Source organism: Lissotriton helveticus, chromosome 4_1, assembly GCF_964261635.1.
Source record: "Lissotriton helveticus chromosome 4_1, aLisHel1.1, whole genome shotgun sequence".
NCBI classification, from domain to species: Eukaryota; Metazoa; Chordata; class Amphibia; order Caudata; family Salamandridae; genus Lissotriton; species Lissotriton helveticus.
Genome location: NC_136063.1, coordinates 204,056,833 through 204,074,682, shown reverse-complemented (window position 1 = coordinate 204,074,682; position 17,850 = coordinate 204,056,833). Strand labels below are relative to the sequence as shown.

Sequence of the window (17,850 nt, the reverse complement as noted above, 5' to 3'; positions counted from 1 at the left end):
AGGATAAAGGTAGGAACTGGCCCCCTTCCAAATTAGATCATCTTTGGAATCAAGACACGACTTTCTACGAAAGGACTTCAAGATTTCTTCTTCAAGATTCTCCCTTGTGACTAAGGAGTAGTCACCCTGCATCCGCAGGCACCATCTTAAGAACACTGCGGTCTGCTGCAAGTCCTTCCTCCGGAATCCGACTGCCCAGCTCGACGAGAACCGGCTTCCCTGGCACCTCTGACCTCTACAGCTGAGCTGAGAACTGTGGGTGCGACGAGACCTCGAGGGACCGGCCATCTTCAAGACTGCACGACTTCTTTCCAGCACGACCGCCGAGGAATCCTTTGGTGAGTGCTTTGGGGTCCGAGAAGCCCCAACCCTGAGCAGCCCCAGCACCGAAGTTCAGCCTCCCAGCATCTCCACGATCTGCGTGGGGCCCTTCTGCTTTTTGCTGCTCACCGCGTTGTTTGGCTACTAGCCCGCTGGCTTGTGGCCTTCTTAACGACGCCCGACGACATCACTGCTGCTGGTCTGGTTGCTCCAGACTGGCCCTTGCTCCCTTCCAAGAGAGGAGCACCCCGGACCCTCCTGGTCCACTCCAGACGCCATTTTAGGTCCACCGCGTGGGCTTGAATTTGCCAAGACTTGTTGCCCCAATCCTGGGTCCAGCGACGTCGACAGCATCATCCATCGTGGGACAGCTCGCACCTCCGTCCTGGTCGCCGACAACGCCTCCTGGTCCGTGAGACTGCAGAGCCCAGCGTCGACCCACTCACCTAGTCGAGGTGACTACCATCCGGTGCCCTCCTGGTGCCACCTGACTACTGGCTAGTAGTCACGAACTTGGTCCCCTCTGCTTTCAGGTGTCATCCATCTTCGATCCAGGCTTGGATCACCCGAACAATCTTCACTGGTCGCCTGCCAGCAACTCCTTTTCTTCAGGCTCCTGGTTCGTCAACGAGGAATCCCGACGTCTTTTCAGACCTATGCAGCCGCAGCCCCTGGGCTAGGTAACTTCGGCATTTCGGTGCCCCAGCATAGCCTCACTATCCAAGGGTCCAGATCCACTGTCGTTTTCGACCTACCTAGTCGGGTTCGCCCGAGAACAGTAACTTTGTGAATTCTAGCTTCCATAGGCTTTTTCCCGCCTTACGCGTGAGAGTTCCCACTCTGCACGTGGCTCCCCTAGGCCTCCAGCTCCTAACCTGAGTGTTCAGTATTGTAGGCCTAGCGTTCCTAAAGCCTCTGAGAATCGTTACTTACCTGCTAGTAATTCGCATTCCACTTTTGTAGTATATGGTTTTTCGTGCCCCTCGGGCATTTGTGTAAATTGTGCGACTTAAAGTATTTTCATAAGAGTTTTGTTGTGTGCTTAGCTCCCTGTCTCATAAAGAGTTCAGGGTAGACTTGTTAGAAATAAATATACATTTATTTTCATAACAACTTGTGTGGTGTCCTTTCACTGGGTGTTCAAGGGGTAATGTGATGGTAAAACAGCTGGCTTAACACGCCCTCTAGAGTCTTAGCCTTAGACTGCTCGTATCCATGCTACTAGGATAGCTGGTCTATAAGGTTGACTTACAACCAATCATCAATAAGGGTTGTTTGGACTGATATATAGTGATCACTAGAATAGTGAGCACTGCACATCAGGCCAACTTCTCACAGCTTCGACCGGAGTTTTCTGGTCGACACGTTTTTTATGCTCCGTAGGCTTCTTCGGAGGAGTGTCTTTCACCGGGCTTCTTTGGATCGACTGGTGTTTTTGGAGCCGTTGGCTTCGGGTCGACCGGTTTGTCCGGCTTCGATGGTTTCTGTACGACACCGGATGCCGGGTCGACGGGTTTTGGAACGGCAGGCTTGTTCGCGTCGACGACCTTCTTCGGTTCGGCACCCTTCGGCTGCGTGCTTTTGTTCGGGTCGACTGATTTTTTGGGGTCGACGGCTTTTGGCTGAACGGCCTTTATGGGGTCGACAGTCTTTTTTGGCTCAGCGCACTTTGGCTGTGCTGCCTTTTTTGGATCGACGCCCTTTGGGTCGGTGACCTTTTTTGGCTCTGGAACCTTCTTCGGGGCGATGGTACTGGGCCCTGGGGTTTCTGAAGGTTTCGGTTTCGTTTTCGGAGCCGAGCCGGAAGGCGGGGCTGTCAAAAGTCTTTTATGATCTTGACTAAGGCCTTTTGGCGATGCCTCGACCGGAGCCTTTGGTAACGGGACAGTTGGTGTCGGGGGTGTTGTACTCACGATTTGTCCCGACGGGAGTTCGTCGTCGGAGTCAGAGTAGTCCTCGACGGTGACGATTTCTAGGTCCGAGTCCTGAGCGTCCGGTAGTTCCAGGTCATCATCAAAGATGTTGTCCGGTTCCGGTGCCTGTCGCTGCATTTCTTGCCTAGCGGCCCGTTGGATTCTTATAGTTTTCTTCAACCGAAACTGGGCGTAGGCCGAGCAGGTTTCTTCCCTATGGTCTGGGGAAAGGCACTTGTTGCATACTGAATGTTTATCAGTATGTGGGAACTTGGATTGGCATTGTGGGCACCTTTTGGAAGGGCTTCTTTCCATCGACGGTCGGCTCACGTGGCGTCGAAAAGGCCCAACGGCCCGCGTCGACAACCGGATCGAGATGGAGGTTTGGATCGAGTAGAGAGGTACCGAACGAGAACAATACCGTCGGGTCCTAAGGCCTTTAGAAAAGTTTAGTTTTCGATTCAGAGTTGGAGTATAGGATTTTGCATCCGAACCCAATGGCGGAAAAAACAATCTGAGGATGGAGAAGATGCCCATGCGCACTGTAGTCCAGGGGAGGAGTCACCTATCTCGTGATACTTCGAAGACTCTTCCAGGACAACAAAGTGCAATCATCCGGACCCAACACTAGGCGGCGATCTATGCACAGATATGAATTCAGCAGCCCACATGCCTCGAACAGGCTGTTCTGATTTTGTCAGGCACTCCAGGTAGCTCTCGCTGGCCAGGTCTCAGAGACCACGTGCATAATAGCCTAGAAGACAGCCCACAGCACAGACGCAAATTAGAGGAGGAAAAAAATCTTAGGCCAAATGGTTTTATGTGCTTTAATACCCTATAAGGCAGCACACCATTTTTACCTGTTTTGGAATAGCAACATGGGGAATAAACTTGTGTCTTGTCCCAGATTTCATGTAACAGCTGCTGCCCAATCTAGAGCGGGATTGATTATCAAGCGCAACCTCGTCTTCTGTTAATTTCCCGCTCCCTGCTAGCCTTTTAGTGCATCAGGGAGCAATTGTTGCACAGCGTCAAGTCATGACGAGATACTAGGCATCACAAACATTCTGCAGGTCAGTCACTGGCTTTCTGTTTAAAACCTGTAGTAACACATGAAGAGTACAAAGTTCCCCGATGAGAGTGTGAAATACACGCGAGTGTAAATGCGTGAGTAGCGTAGAAGAAGGTGAAAAGGGAGGGGGATTCCCTTTTTGGAACTAAAACCCTCACACACCCAGCAAGCTAGGTGTCATGCTTCATCAAATGGGTTCTGCTCCTCGTCAGACTGGCGCTGCAATGTCTGACAGGCACCCACGAAGGGGCTCTTTATCGGACATCTTTTGTTCCAGCCATATGGTGCATGCGTGTGAGAGGGCAAGTGAAAGTGTAGTCGTGAAGTGGTGGTGAATAAAAAAGGTGAGTCAGTCCACAGAGAACTTTATTGGCATGGCTAACTCCCTTGATTAAAAAGGGGTGGGAGGGGAGATAAATGCTGAGACAGATTCACAACAAAATATCTACCACCATCAGGTCAGGTCAACATGTTTCTTGCCGTCATGGCAATTCTTCAGGACCTAAGTGCTCAGCACTACACAGTGAAAAAAGTAAATGAATGTAAATTACAACCTTATTCCTTGCGGTCAATAAGTAGGCAGGCCAATTGGTCCTGCTTATGCGATGCGATCTAGAGGAAATATACACAGCAGAAGAGTGTGATCAATGTAAGGTTCCATTGTTTCCTAGGTCACATGAATTCTACGCTATTCAAACACACTAGTGAAAATTAATTAAAACAACAGAAAACACTGCAGTAGTGGGTAGAATCATAACTGGGATTCACAGACGAAGACATGAGGGCTAATGAAGTGAGGGTGAGGCAGGTTGATGCTTACCCTAAGCAGTTCCCTAAGGTGCCCCACAGTCTGCTCCCGTGGGACCAGCAACAGTGAGTAAGGTACCTGGGGAGAGAGAAGACGCACAACAGAAGGGCTACCTTAGAACCATAGGGAGAAATGCTTTGAGTGTGTACATCACAAGGGGACCACCAGGCGTTGCTCATGGAGGTGAGCACCCCATGTATTGCCCCGCACCTAATCCGCATTGCGAGTGTAATTGCCTGTCAGCCAGACGGGGGCCGTTGAAGCAGTACATCACTCGTAGAACCACCAGCACAACGAGCAGCCCCCGATCAGGCCCCGCCACCCCACACGTCAGAGACAGTGGAGGCTGGGATATTACGGCGTCAAACCCATGTACCAACAGTCCCACTAAGCATAGTAACTCCGCCCAACGAGGACCATGTGGTGGAGTCAGGCCCCGCAAACTCGACCACGTCGGTAGGACGGTGCTATCGTGAGAGGTAAAGCACACACTGCCAGTAGCGTCACCGGCGTGATAACGGCTATGACCCGCGAGGGACTCGCAAAACACTAACCCAAGCGGCGTGCAGTCCTCGCCGTCAAACCTACCCCCAGCACCTTCTGGTCAGGACGAGGAGCGACTGGTGGCAAACCACGGGAACTCCCGTAGTACTTGTAGCCATCGTCCTCCCGTCTTGCCAATCCCGTGAGTGGGTGTGGCAGTAGCGGGTTGGTACTACGCATGCGCATTGCTAGTGAGAGGATGCAATGCACCACTAAGTCAAGCCATTGAATCTTGCGTCCAGAAGCGGCGGCCATCTTGAAAGTAGTAAGTGAAACATGGGACTCGATTCCCAGTAGGATTTGGCAGGGAAGGGATCACTTGTTAGTGGGTTAACCGGTTACCACTTAGAGTAACCACCAGATGGAAAAGTTCAATCGGAGGGTAGAGGCCCTAACGGTGTAGTGGCAACAAATATGTTTCCAGGGTTGACAAGGGAGGAGTGTAATGCCGTAGATTGACGCTCATAGGCACCCCGGTCATGAACACCTCCCATAGGCAGAGGAGGTTGTAAAATTATGGGGTAAAGTGATGTAGCGGTTACCCTTAGTGATTCACTTCAATGTCTATGAAGGTATGTAATCGGGTCCTCCGTGTCAGGACCAGTGTCAGTTAGTCCCAGGTACGATCTAGCGTGCCAATGACGACCAAGGTACAGAATCATTGAGACCCCTTGAATCCAGTTTCAACTGGTGGACCCATCTTTGTTCAATCCTGAACAGTGCCTGCGGGGTAATGGCAGGGTGGGATTCTAGAACCAACCAACGTACACTGTCTGCTGGATGGCCTTGTTGTTTATAATGTTCGTATAGTCTAGTATGTGTCTTCAAGCATCTGATATTGCTTTTAGGCTCCATAATTCTCAGTTTCACTTGCCTCATCGTCATCCCAATGTAATGTTTATCACAGGGGCAAGTAAGCAAGTATATGCATCTTGTGCTGTTGCAGTTGGTATGCCTCTGGAGGCTCCACAAGAACGTGTCTGTAAGCCTGATTTCTTTACATTGAACTGTTTGGGGGCATACAGCACAACCTCCACATGGCAAGTGACCCATCACAGGGGGGAGGCCCCACAAGGTGCTCTGGCTGCTGGTTTTTTGTTTTCTGGGTCGTGTATGGATCAGGCATCCTTTAGGTTAGATGTCCGTTTGAACACAAATCGAGGGCGTGGGATATCTAAACCACTCGAATTGATAATATTCCAATGTTTGTTTATTGTGCTTTTGATGAAAGCTGAGTTCTTAGTGAAACAAGTGACACAGGTTATCACTTCTTCGGACTCTTTGGGGTGTGTCTCTAGTAGTGCTTCCCTTGGATTATTCAGGGCCGTTTACAGGAATTGTGAATGAGCCTAGTTGGGTACCCTCGGTCCTGTAGTTTGTGTTGAAGAAGACTAGCTTCTTGTTTGAAATCCGCCCTGTTAGTGCAAGTCCTGCGAACCCTGAGGAACTGTCCAAAGGGGAGATTGTCCCTCAGGGCTCTCGGATGGTAGCTCTCATAAAGCAGGAGGCTGTTCCTGTCAGTGTTCTTGCGGTATAGGGTAGTGCTGAGCCCAACAGGGTTAAGACTGATGCTCAAGTCTAGAAAGGGGATAGCAGTCTCAGAGATGGTGCCGGTGAATTTAAGGAATGGATTCTGCAAATTAATCCATGTGCAGAAGGCCTCACAGGTCACCCGGTCCCCTTTCCATAGCACGAGGATGTCGTCTATGTATCTGCGCCAGAGTGTTATGTTGTCGCAGAAGGGGTTGTGTGTGGCCCGTATCACACTTTCTTCAAATGTAGCCATATAAATACAGGCCAAGCTGGGGGCAAAGGTCGAACCCATAGAGGTCCCCCGAATTTGGTGGCAGAGTTGTGTCCCATATTGGAAAAAAAATTCAGTCAAGGCTATGGTTGCACAGGCTATTATGAAGGAAACTGGTGTAGGTGAAGACCACTCTTCCTGTAGGAGAGTCGATTCAACAGCTTCCAGGGTGGCCTCTTGTGGGATGTTAGTATACAGTGCTTCAACGTCTAGTATGAGGAGGAGGTCAACACCCTCCCTCCCCTCGATGTTATCAATAAGGCGGAGCACGTCCCTTGTATCTTGTAAGAAAGATGGTATTTTCCTAACCACAGGTTGTAGGAAGGAATCGCAAAATTTGGAGAGTGGCTCAAGTAATGAGCCAATCCCAGAAACAATTGGCCTTCCAGGCACTGGTGTCTGCCCCTTGTGAATCTTGGGGAGAGTGTAAAAGTATGGTATCACCGGGTCTGTAGTGAGTAAGAATGCGGCCTCATTCTTGGTGATCCACTCGTTAGTTTCACTCTCCAGAATAAGGCTCATGATGGTTGTGGTGAGCCTTCTGGTAGGGTCCACAGGCAAAGGTCTGTAATGAGTTGTGTTGGCTAGTTGGCGTTTACACTCCGTCATAGTCATGGCTATTTTGGATCACAGTAGCGCCCCCTTTGTCCGCCTGCTTGATAACAATGGTTGTATCATTGGCTAGAGACTGGACAGCCTGTCTTTCAGCTCTGCTCAAGTTGTTAAAGCTGCTAGTGTCGGGTTTGTTTTCTAAACTCCTAAGGACTGCCCTCTCGAAGGCTAACACCTCAGGTGGGACCATGTTATCTGTGGGGGTGAAGGTTGATGGTTTACGTAGCCCCGTGTCAGTTTTCTCGTTTTCAGGTTCGTCATGAAAGAAGGAATGCAACCGTACCTTTCTAAACAGTTGTTTAATCTCGCACATGTCATTGAAGTTATCAAGGGTCGGTGTAGGAACAAAGCCCAATCCCTTTTCAAGGGCCTTGGTTTCAATGGGAGATAATGTCCTGACATAGAGGTGGACTATTAAACTCTCCTTCCCCTGGTCGTGCTCCGGGTTTCCACCCAGGATGCGGTGGTTGGCTGGTCTTGCCACTGTACACCCTTTTGAGCTCCTCGCTTGCGCCCTCTTCCTCTGCCCCAACCTCTGTCTAAAAAAGGGGGGTTCATTGGGTAGAACTGTGGCGGACCCTGTGGATAGAACGGGTATTGCCAAGGGGGGCATCATTTGTGGTGGCCCCTGGAATGTTGGTCCATTGTATTACCCTTGGTTCCAATTGGCACGCCGTTGATTACGGTTGTTTTTGGGCGGGTAGCTGCCACTCGAGTCACTACCAGTGGATCCCCTCCAGCTCCCAGTGTCTGAGCTTTCATCAGAGGAGTAGCCGTTTCTGTTGTTGGTGTACCCATCTTTAAGGTAGGGATAAACCTTTTCCTTATCGAATCTGGCCACATCTTTTTGTAGTTTGGTCATTTTCTGTTTTAGGAGGAACTCTTGGTTCTCTGCGATCTCTTGATTAATCTCTGCCAGTTTGGTTGTGAAGGGGGTCTTAGTTAGCGTCCCTCTAATGGCCGTCTCCATGGCTGTGATCTTCACCAGTAAAGCATCTGCCAATCTCTTGGCTGTTTTCACGATTAGGAACAGTAAGTCTTTAGTACATTTCCACGAGACTTGGCACCAATCTACCTTGAATTGGCCATCCTCGAGGAAGAGTCTCGGCATGATGTTAACAATAAGTCCCTGTGGAGCGATGTTGGCTCTCAAATACTCGGTCATCATAGCCCCATGGACAGTAATCCTGAGCCACTCTTTTTTCATTATGGTGAGTGTTGCCCAATCTTCATTCGTAGAGCCCGAGGCGGTAGACCCTCCTGCACCGAAGAGGGAGGGAGCTGACCTTAAGGCCTCGGCTATTGAGTCTTCGTCAAAACTTAAACCTGGAACGTCCTCCATGGTTGGTAGGTGCGGTTAAATTCAAGTTAAAGATGAGGTTTAAGCGGAAAACAAGGTGGAATGCCCTGGAGTACCGGGTTGGTATCACCAGAGACCCAATGGTCCTCTCAGTAAGGTGTTACTGTAGGTATCCTCAATGGTTCCACGTGAGATATCCCGCGCACAATCTATCAACAAAGGGGGGGGGACAGTGGGCGGACTATATTTAACGGGGTCCAGTGTACATGTCCAAAAGACTAGTAACACAAGAAGAGTACAAAGTTCCCCGATGAGAGTGTGAAATACACGTGAGTGTAAATGCGTGAGTAGCGTAGAAGATGGTGAAAAGGGAGGGGGGATTCCCTTTTTGGAACTAAAACCCTCAGGTCAGGTCAACATGTTTCTTGCCGTCATGGCAATTCTTCAGGACCTAACTGAGCACTTAGGTGACCACATTGTGGCCACGAGATTGGATTCCCAAAGTGAAAACTGGAGAGATTTGGTTCTAAGGATAAAATAGTCAAATCTCATTTGGGGTACTTAAAGATGTCCACGCACATCAAATCATTCACACACTTTAGCAAAGAGTATGAATTTCACCTTTCTTACGATTCATGCAGATTAGACATGCTCTGGACAACTGATAAACACATTTCTTACCCTTTTTCAGCACGATGGAATCTATGCAGAATTAAAAAAAAAAATGAAAATATGGGTGTCTCCTGAAAATATTGGGTGGTGCTGATTAACACACCTGACCAAATTCTGCAGCTGAGAGGTGGGATGCAGATTTAGACACCCTTGAAGATGCTGATTGGCAGGAGGCAAAAATGGCTGAGAGAGAGTACAATTTCAGCTAGATAGATTACGTCGGATTTATTCAATTTAAATATTTCCATAGGTCTGAGATGATCGCATAATCTGTGAATGTCCTATAATTCAGGAGAACTGGTCTCAGATTAATGCTAGCTAGGAGATGGTGATTGCAGTTCCCTTCATGTGGAATCTTAGAAAATGTTTATTTGGAATATCACTGGAGTGGGATTGAGAATCTACTGTACAGTAAGTAACTTGTGGCAAAGAACGGCAGTGTCAGACATTGCAGCACAACCACTACGCCGAAAATGACAATGGTTATGGTGTATGGACTATTGTGACTTGGTGGAAGAATCAGTGTTCAAGAGTAGGGAATGCCTGAGAGAACAGAAAATTATTTGAAAAAATGGTGGAAACACTTTCAGTATGTATACCTAACATAAAAAAAGACACTATATGTTCTGTGGTAATGTAAAGAGAAATGTGAGAAGAAACGTGAATGTATCGGACTAGCCTGGGCGTTTTATACTTTGTTGTACTGTTTATGCATGTAAGACTTGTCATGTGTTAGTAGTTCACAAAACAAAAAGGTTTTAATAAATCACCCATCATCCTATTTAATGTCTTGTACGATTCTAACATTTAAAAATATCAAATACAATTTCATGTATATCCAACCCAATCTGCTCTGTTCCCAGATTATGAACATTTGGGTGAACAGATTCACAACTGAACTAGTTTATTTTTTTCCCATCCTATAATTTGTCACACAATTTAGTTCTGTGTTAAATATTAATGGAATTAATCCAAGAGATCTCATAGGACTAGGAAGGAAGGAGTGTGTTACTTACCCTTACTTGGGACTCTATTTTGTAGTATGTAGTGCTGGTAATTCAAAGGCTATGCACACTCCTGCCATCTAGTGTTGGGCTCGGACTTTACTATTTGTTTTTCTTGAGGAAGTCTTTTATGGGTGTCGTAGTGCATCACTTCAACTCCTCCTCTAGGCATGCGCATGTTCAGATCTAATTCTGTCAGGAAGGTATCTTCTTTAAGTAATGATGTCACATCCTGTAATGTCACCATGTGGAAGTGTGACCATAGGTCCAGTATGGGACAGTGCGTTCCATCCTTTTTATGTATAAAGAAGTATAGGGAGTAAAATACCTTTTCTTGATATTTGAATGTGAAAGGTTCTATGACCACTTTTTTTAGTGGAGCTTTTAACTATTATTTGAGCAGGTGCAGATGAGGACGGAGGGGGTGCTTTCTTGGTGGGATATTTGGTGGATGAGTTTTCAGCTCTAGGCAATATTCCTGACTGATGATATTCAACTCCCACTAGTCTGATGTTACTTCCGGCACAACCAATGGAATCGTTGTAGCCTTCCCCGAAAGTTGATGTGTGATCGGGGAGAATGATTGGTAAGTCACTATTTTGAGGTAGAGATTTCCTTTGCTGCTGTTCCTCTACCTTTACCTCTGGATTTAAAACCACCTCTGTAATATTCTTTCCACGATTGCTGGTGGTATTGTTGCTGCTGTAAATGGTAACTTCGGGTCTCTGTGGTGTTATTCTTTGAGGCCCCTCTTCTTTGGTATTTCCGAAAAAGCTGGTGTTTTTCCATAGCAGACTGGAAGGCTCCCTTTGATTTTGCGCTCTGAGTCCTTATTGATTTTTTTCAAGTTGCTTGTGAACTTCTAGACCAAAGAGGTTGCCGTCAAATGGGATGTTCAAAATGTGCTGCTGCACTTCTGGTTTAAAACCTGACCTGAAGTCATGAATGTCAACGGAGCATCAACAAGGAATTAATCCCTCTTGCAGCCGTGACTACACTATATAGAGCACACCAGAATGTGGATTATATATTTGTATTCCCTCTGCAACCAAATCTTCCTCTTTCTTCTTGTATTGCCCAGGGGTGTGCTGTAATAGTTATTCCATTTCATCCCATGTAGCTCTATTGTAGCATTCTAGGAGGTCCACCGAACGTTCACTTTGCCAATGATTGGCATGTCCTTTTGCAACCGTATTCCCTGCAGCGTTAAAACGCTTATTTTTCTTGTCGGGAGGTGGAGAATCACCAGTGCTTTGTGATGCTGCTCGGTTATGCGCTGTAGTCACGTCTAAGTTGTCTGCAGTAGGGTGACCTCTGATGTAGAGTGTCTGAAGGCGAAGGCTTGTACTTTCTCTCAATTCTGGCTGTAAGCACCCTTAAATTAACTGGGTCTTTAAACATCTCCTTAGATACTTTAATCATACAGCTTATCATTGGTAGGTACTGAACTGTGCGTTCTGTTCTGGAAAGTTTCTCTGCTAGGAAATTGGTCTCCTACTCTGCACTTTGCATTAGCAATGTGTGATACTCTGCTGCCTTTTCTATTACACTATGATACGCAGAGTAATCATTCGGACGAGATGCATTGGCTGGTTCTGTATCCATATCTGAATGGACATCATCGTAATTCCATGGGTCAGGTCTTTGCATGACTATGTGTGTTAAAGTATTAACCCCTTATGTGTAGGGCTGTTTCTGCACTCCAGTTTTTGAGTGGGTTAAGGATGCCTGGTGATATTGGGCAACTATGTGGCATTGGGTTTGTGGCTCTATGCTCTGTTGCCACCTTTTTCGGCAGTGGCTGCGGAACATCCAAGTCTAGACTTTGTCACTTGGAAGGTTCTTAATGACACAGTTTCTGCATAAATTCTCCAAGTCTTCCAAAAACGTTGCCTTCTTCCTCTTGCATTAGAGATTTTCATGGTGTCTGCCTGTTTCTCTGGCATGGTTGTGGCTGCCGAAGAAGGCGTCCGTCTTTGGCATCGTAGGAGCCAAGGTTTTCTTCTGCGTTATAAAGTGACCATGGTATTTTACCAGTGTCAGAGTCTAGAAGTGTTTCAATTCCGTATGGCTAGACATTGATCTCTTGATCGGCGCCGAAGCATGAAGTGGAGGTTTTGCTCGAGCTGATTTGTTATGTTATAAGAGACTTATAACGCGCACAACTACTCAGGAGTAGCCTGGCGCGAAACGGACTCAGACGTGTGAAAGTGGAAAATTAAAAGAAAGCTTGATTAAAAAAGTGGGTTTTGAGAAGTCTCTTAAAAACACCTAGATCCTGCGTGTGACGTAAGGCGACTGGAAGACTATTCCAGAGCATGGCTACCTTAACCGAGAGTGACTGACCACCCAATCTGGAGCGCCGGAAGCGGGGGGCGGGCATCAAACGGTGAGAGGCAGAGCGCAAAGAGCGCTGAGGAGTATAAAAGGCCACACGTTTCCTAATATAAGTGGGTACCGAGTCATACAGGGCTCTGTGTGCTAAGGTAAGGGCCTTAAACTGCACTCTCTGGGCCACAGGCAGCAAGTGGAGGTCACTAAGGCGTGCCCTTATGCTTGTTCTATTAGAGATGTTAAATAAGAGTCTGGCCACCGTGTTTTGAATCAGTTGGAGTTTATTAGGTAGCCCGGAATGCCAATAAAAAGCGCATTAGCATAATCTAAACGGGCCAGAATAAGTGCCCTAGCCACCATTTCCTTGGCTGGCTGAGGAAGCAGAGGGAAGAATCTGCGAAGTGACTTGAGTGTACCAAAACAGACACCCGTAAGTCTCTTGATGTGATCAAAGAATCTAAGATCCTCCCCGAACCAAACCCCCCAATTTTTTGCCGGGCCTCCCTCCGAAAGTGGACGGGGAAAATCGGAGGGCCATAGAGCCACGACAAAATTTGGCGGAAATTTGTGTGCCAAGGTCGATGGGTGTTTTAGCATCGATGTTAGCCTGTGTCGGCTCCAAGCCTCTCTTTAGGCCTTGCTGCCTGATCGAGAACGATCTCATCCTGTATCGGCTCCAAGGTTCGCTCTCGGGGTTAACAGGAGCCTAAAGACTGTGGTTACCCTGGTGTTGAGGGGGAGGTTTATGTAGTAGACTTTTCAAATAGGGTGGATCAATTGTCCGCACGACCCGTGGTGTCAGGGCCGGTCCTAGGAATTGTGGGGCCCTGGGCGAAATGGAAGATGCGAGGCCCCTCTAATTTGCAGGTGACATCCCAAGAAGTGACATCATAGAAAACCGACATCCAGTGGAGGAAGAGGGTCGCCCCACTGCTTTTAAGCAGTATCACTTAAGTAATATTAAATTATAATAGCTAAGTTATTATTTCATTTTTTTCATTATTGCTGCAGCTTTGTGGGAGGGACGGGCATGGCTGCTCTGCTGACAGAGCAGGGGACTGGAGGAGTGGTTTGCACTCCCTAACGTGCAAATGAACGTTTGGTCGGCCATGGGGGCCGGCCTAACAATAATGTACACTTTGCATGTTCTCCTTGCAGGCTGCATTACAGCCTGCATGGAGAACATGCCCAGCCTCCCATTCTCTGGCTGAGCTCCGATCCATGGTGCCCAGACCAGTCACAACGCTGCAGTGTAGCTTTGTGATTGGCCAGCAGGAGGCTGGGAGCGGGATGCATCCGGCTTCCTGCCCTGGAAGCGGGGAAGAAGACCGAGAGGAGACGGAAGTGATGGCGAGCGGCAGACAGGTAAGTGTGTATTTTTATTTTTATTTCATTCCCTTTCCCCCGCTCCATGAAGTGTGTTTGTGCTCTGTACATGCAACAAACGAGGCTAAATAAGTGCAAGGCCTGGATCCTTGTGTGTGATCGTTAATAATTGAGTAATTGGTTTGGATAGTAAATCTGTTGACCAACAAAGCCGCGAGAGGAGGCAAGCAAAGGCCTCTGTTTCGTCACAGATGATAGCAGAATAGTTTGGTGAGTTGCACTCTGGCTGTATAAATGCAGATCAGTAATTTGAATCTAAGTGATGCACAATCATTCTTCCAGACACCATTATCTGAGCGTCATTAAATAGTATAATAGCAACTCCTTACAAAAAGTGGAATTAAACACTTTGATATGGTAGTGGTAATTCAAATGACAGCTAAAAATACCTTTGGCACACCACCACATATGTATTGTGCTTTTCACCACTGTGTTAATACCCAATGTGTTGTGTGGATCTTTTCTTGGTAAATATTCTAGGCAAAGTCTCAGAATAACATCACCATTAACAAGCGCTGGCAAAGCCAATAGGTCTCGCCTATAAGAGCAATTGGCTTTGACAATGTGTATTTGGCATGTTGTACACTAGCGTGGCTGCTGTTCAGCATGGTTAAAAGTTAGTGGCACAGGGTGCCCTTGAGTGGAGTGGTGTGAGTAGGGTGTCATAGACTGGATTTGTTGGAGTAGAGTGTTGCAGTGTGGAGTAGGGGGAGTACAGTGTCATACAGTCGAGTAGAGGGGAGTAGAGTTCAGTGGTTCTGTGGCAGAGTGCAGTGTTGTATAGTGCAGTACGATAGAGGAGTACCGTGGAGTGGGTTGGGTTGGAATCGGGTGGAGTGAGGAAGATAGGGGTGGATTGGACTGTAGAGTGAGTTTGATTGAGTGAAGTGAGTTTGATTGAGTGGAGTGAGGTTGATTGGAGTGGATGGACTGGATTGGATTGTAGAGGGGTGGATTGAAATGGGGTGAGTTGGATTGGATTGAGGTGGATTGGAGTAGGGTGTATTAGATTGGTTTGGGGTAGGGTGGATTGGATTGGTGGATTGGATTAGAGTAGGGTGGTTTGGAGTGGGGTGAATTTGAGTGGACTGGAGGGAGTGGATTGGACTGTTCTGGAGGACGTGGATTGGACTGGTGTAGTGGGGTGGATTGGACTGGATTGGGGTGAATTGGAATGTGGAGGGCTGGAGGGATTGGATTTTGTGGGGTGGATTGAACTGGGGCAGGTGGATTAGATTGGGGTAGTGTGGGGTGGATTGGAGTGGGGTGGATTGGAGTGGGGTAAATTGGAGTGGGGTAAATTGGAGTGGGGCAGATTGTTTTGGATTGGAGTTGGGCAGATTGTTTTGGATTGGAGTGGGGCAGATTGTTTTGGATTGGAGTGGGGCAGATTGTTTTGGATTGGAGTGGGGAAATTGGAGTGGGGCAGATTGTTTTGGATTGGAGTTGGGCAGATTGTTTTGGATTGGAGTGGGGCAGTTTGTTTTGGATTGGAGTGGGGCAGATTGTTTTGGATTGGAGTGGGGTAAATTAGAGTGAGGCAGGTTGTTTTGGATTGGAGTGGGGCAGATTGTTTAGGAGTGTGGTGGAGTAGGGCAGATTGTTCTGGATTGAAGTGGGGTAAATTGGAGTGGGGCAGATTAGGGTGGGAGGATTGGAATGTGGTGGAGTGGGGTGGATTGGTTTGGTGTGGATTGTATTAAGTGGAGTGGATTGGTGTGGGGTGAGGTGTGGTGAAGTGGGGTGGGGTGGATTGGGGTGTACTGCACAATTACGTGTCAAAGCATAATTTCAGAAAATACACAAACAACGTTGTGCTTTGTAATACAATAATCCTTGTCTTTTGAGAACAGTGTCCACAAGCAAAAACAAAAGAAAGCATGAGTGCCAATTAAGAAAAGAAGACTTGGCAAAATAAAAGCAACTTGACTATAGAAAATACATTTTTGCAATGGTTTGTCCTGCTGGGCATGTTCATACCAGTCGCATGCCTTCTACTTGCAGGGCACTAAAACAGAACAGAATAGTACCTCAATGACGTCCAGAGCAATGGACAGGCACTGATTAAGTTGACACAATCAGTGCTTGGTCACTCATAATTTCAAGGAAGTTGCTTGCTATTCCTACATTTGAAGAGGCAGGTAGCGAGGTTTCGTGGCTGCTGGCTGACCTTGTCTAGCTACAGTAGGTCCTTTCTGTCTGCCCCCTGCACTGCACCCTCGCTGCCTGCCCTGTTAAACAAGACCCAGGAGCAGCACTCGCCATGGGCCTTCAAAATTGTATCTATGAAATCTCCTACAAGAAATTATATGGACAAGAAATTACTAATGCACAGCCCCTGGGACATAAATGGGTTGGGGGACTCAAAGTGCGTCATGGAGCACTTAATCTGCTACAATCGTGAAAAGAGCTCCCTGCTGGGGAATTGGGTAGTTATCAGTTACCTCTCTGATCCTCTAAGTTTAGCACTGGTGGCCTGGTCTGGGAAGCTAACATGCTAGTCCCTCTGTGGAATAAAATGTAGTGATCTCACAGTATAGCACTGCGAGGCCAAGGACAGGGCCCTCCTGCCCTGGGCCTCCCATCACTACATAATGGATATAGGGCCCTGCAAAGGGGGCCCCACACCAGGACCGTGCAGCCAAATGGAATGCTGTGAGGCCCATCTGCCCTGGGCTTCGCAAGTCTCAGGAAAGGGGCCCCACAGATGACATTGTAGCCTGATCCAGTGCTTCGAGGCCCATGGGATGGAAAAACACCTCCCCTGTTCCTCAAAGCAGTAGCAAGACACTTTGCTAAACACTGTTCTAGTGTGCCCTGCCAGTCTGATCTGGATGCTCCCTCCTCCCCTCAGCCACCTCTCCTTACTTGTTAATGTCCGGCTATTCCGTGAAACAAAGGAGCCTTCTGTTGCCGGGTAAACGGAATACACAAAGGGCAGACAGGTTTTTAACAGAGGTGCTTCCCCGCCCTTGAGCCTCTGAGGCGGCATAATTGCTAGCCTTGCTGCCGTCACCTCCTCTACCTAGTCTTTTCCCCACCCCCCACCACTGCACCTCTATGAATGACCCCACGCTGTGAGCAGGGAAGTCGAGACACCTCACTTAAAAACACATTAGCAGTGTGATTGCTTTGGGGAGGGGGCCCTGAAGGAGCAGGAGGGCTAACTGGGAAAGTGTGACTTTTCACAGTCACACAGAAAAGGGCCCCCATGTTTCTGAGCTGAGCGCGAGGCCCTGGGCAGCTGCCCACACTGTCCGTGCCTAGCACCGGCCCTGCGTGGTGTCCTGGGGCCCGGACCCTGGCAGCGGAGTTTGGTGCGTAATGTCCTTAACCTGCACTTCCGATTCGTCTCCCTTGCTAAACTTGTCAGAAGCTTTGTAGGGAGGGCTGGCGCTGACATACCCCCAGGGCCAGACTGGGAACTCCAAGCAGCCCTCGCAATTTTGTCGGACCAGCCCCGTGGGGGTGCAAGTGTGAACCACTGCTGCATTTTTTTTTACCGGATGCCGATATTGCAGCACCACTGCAAATCAGGCCCCAGTGACAACACCAGCCCCCATCACTGGAAAACGGGCGCCTACCCTACCAGCCTCTCTGGGAAACACCCAGCGGTATTTCGCCCCGCACCAAGGGCACGTTCTAAAAAGGCTGTCCTCCTAGCTTCCATTAACCAGAGAGAAAACATCCTCAATGGGATTGTGGAAGGTGATCGTGTCGAAGTCAGCTGAATCGGTCCTTCCGATCGAATCCAACATGGTTCCAACTGTCGCAGGAGCCTTGTGTATGTTTCCATTGTTGATTTGCAATATGTTGTAGCTATTAGACATCCATGGGCCACACAGGCATTGAAACTTCACAGAGCTCCAACAAAGTCAGTTCAATCCCTAAGGCAGAATACAATTATGTAACAAAGGAGCTGTTGAACATGCATATTGCCATGAGGAGGAGATACGATGTAGACAATAAAAGACTTCCTCGAGAAAAACAAATTGTAGAGTCCGGTCGCAACACTAGATGACAGGACAGCGCATATCATGTGTATCTGCAGCAAACACATGCTACTAATCTGTAATTTCCC

At 48.0% G+C, this 17,850-nt stretch overlaps 1 protein-coding gene across 4 annotated transcripts in view; it reads right to left on the bottom strand.

The window, feature by feature from the left end:
* AGO2 (argonaute RISC catalytic component 2) overlaps positions 1–17,850 on the bottom strand; it is a 472,903-nt gene that overhangs the window by 233,128 nt on the left and 221,925 nt on the right. The gene's annotated exons all lie outside the window — the stretch shown is intronic.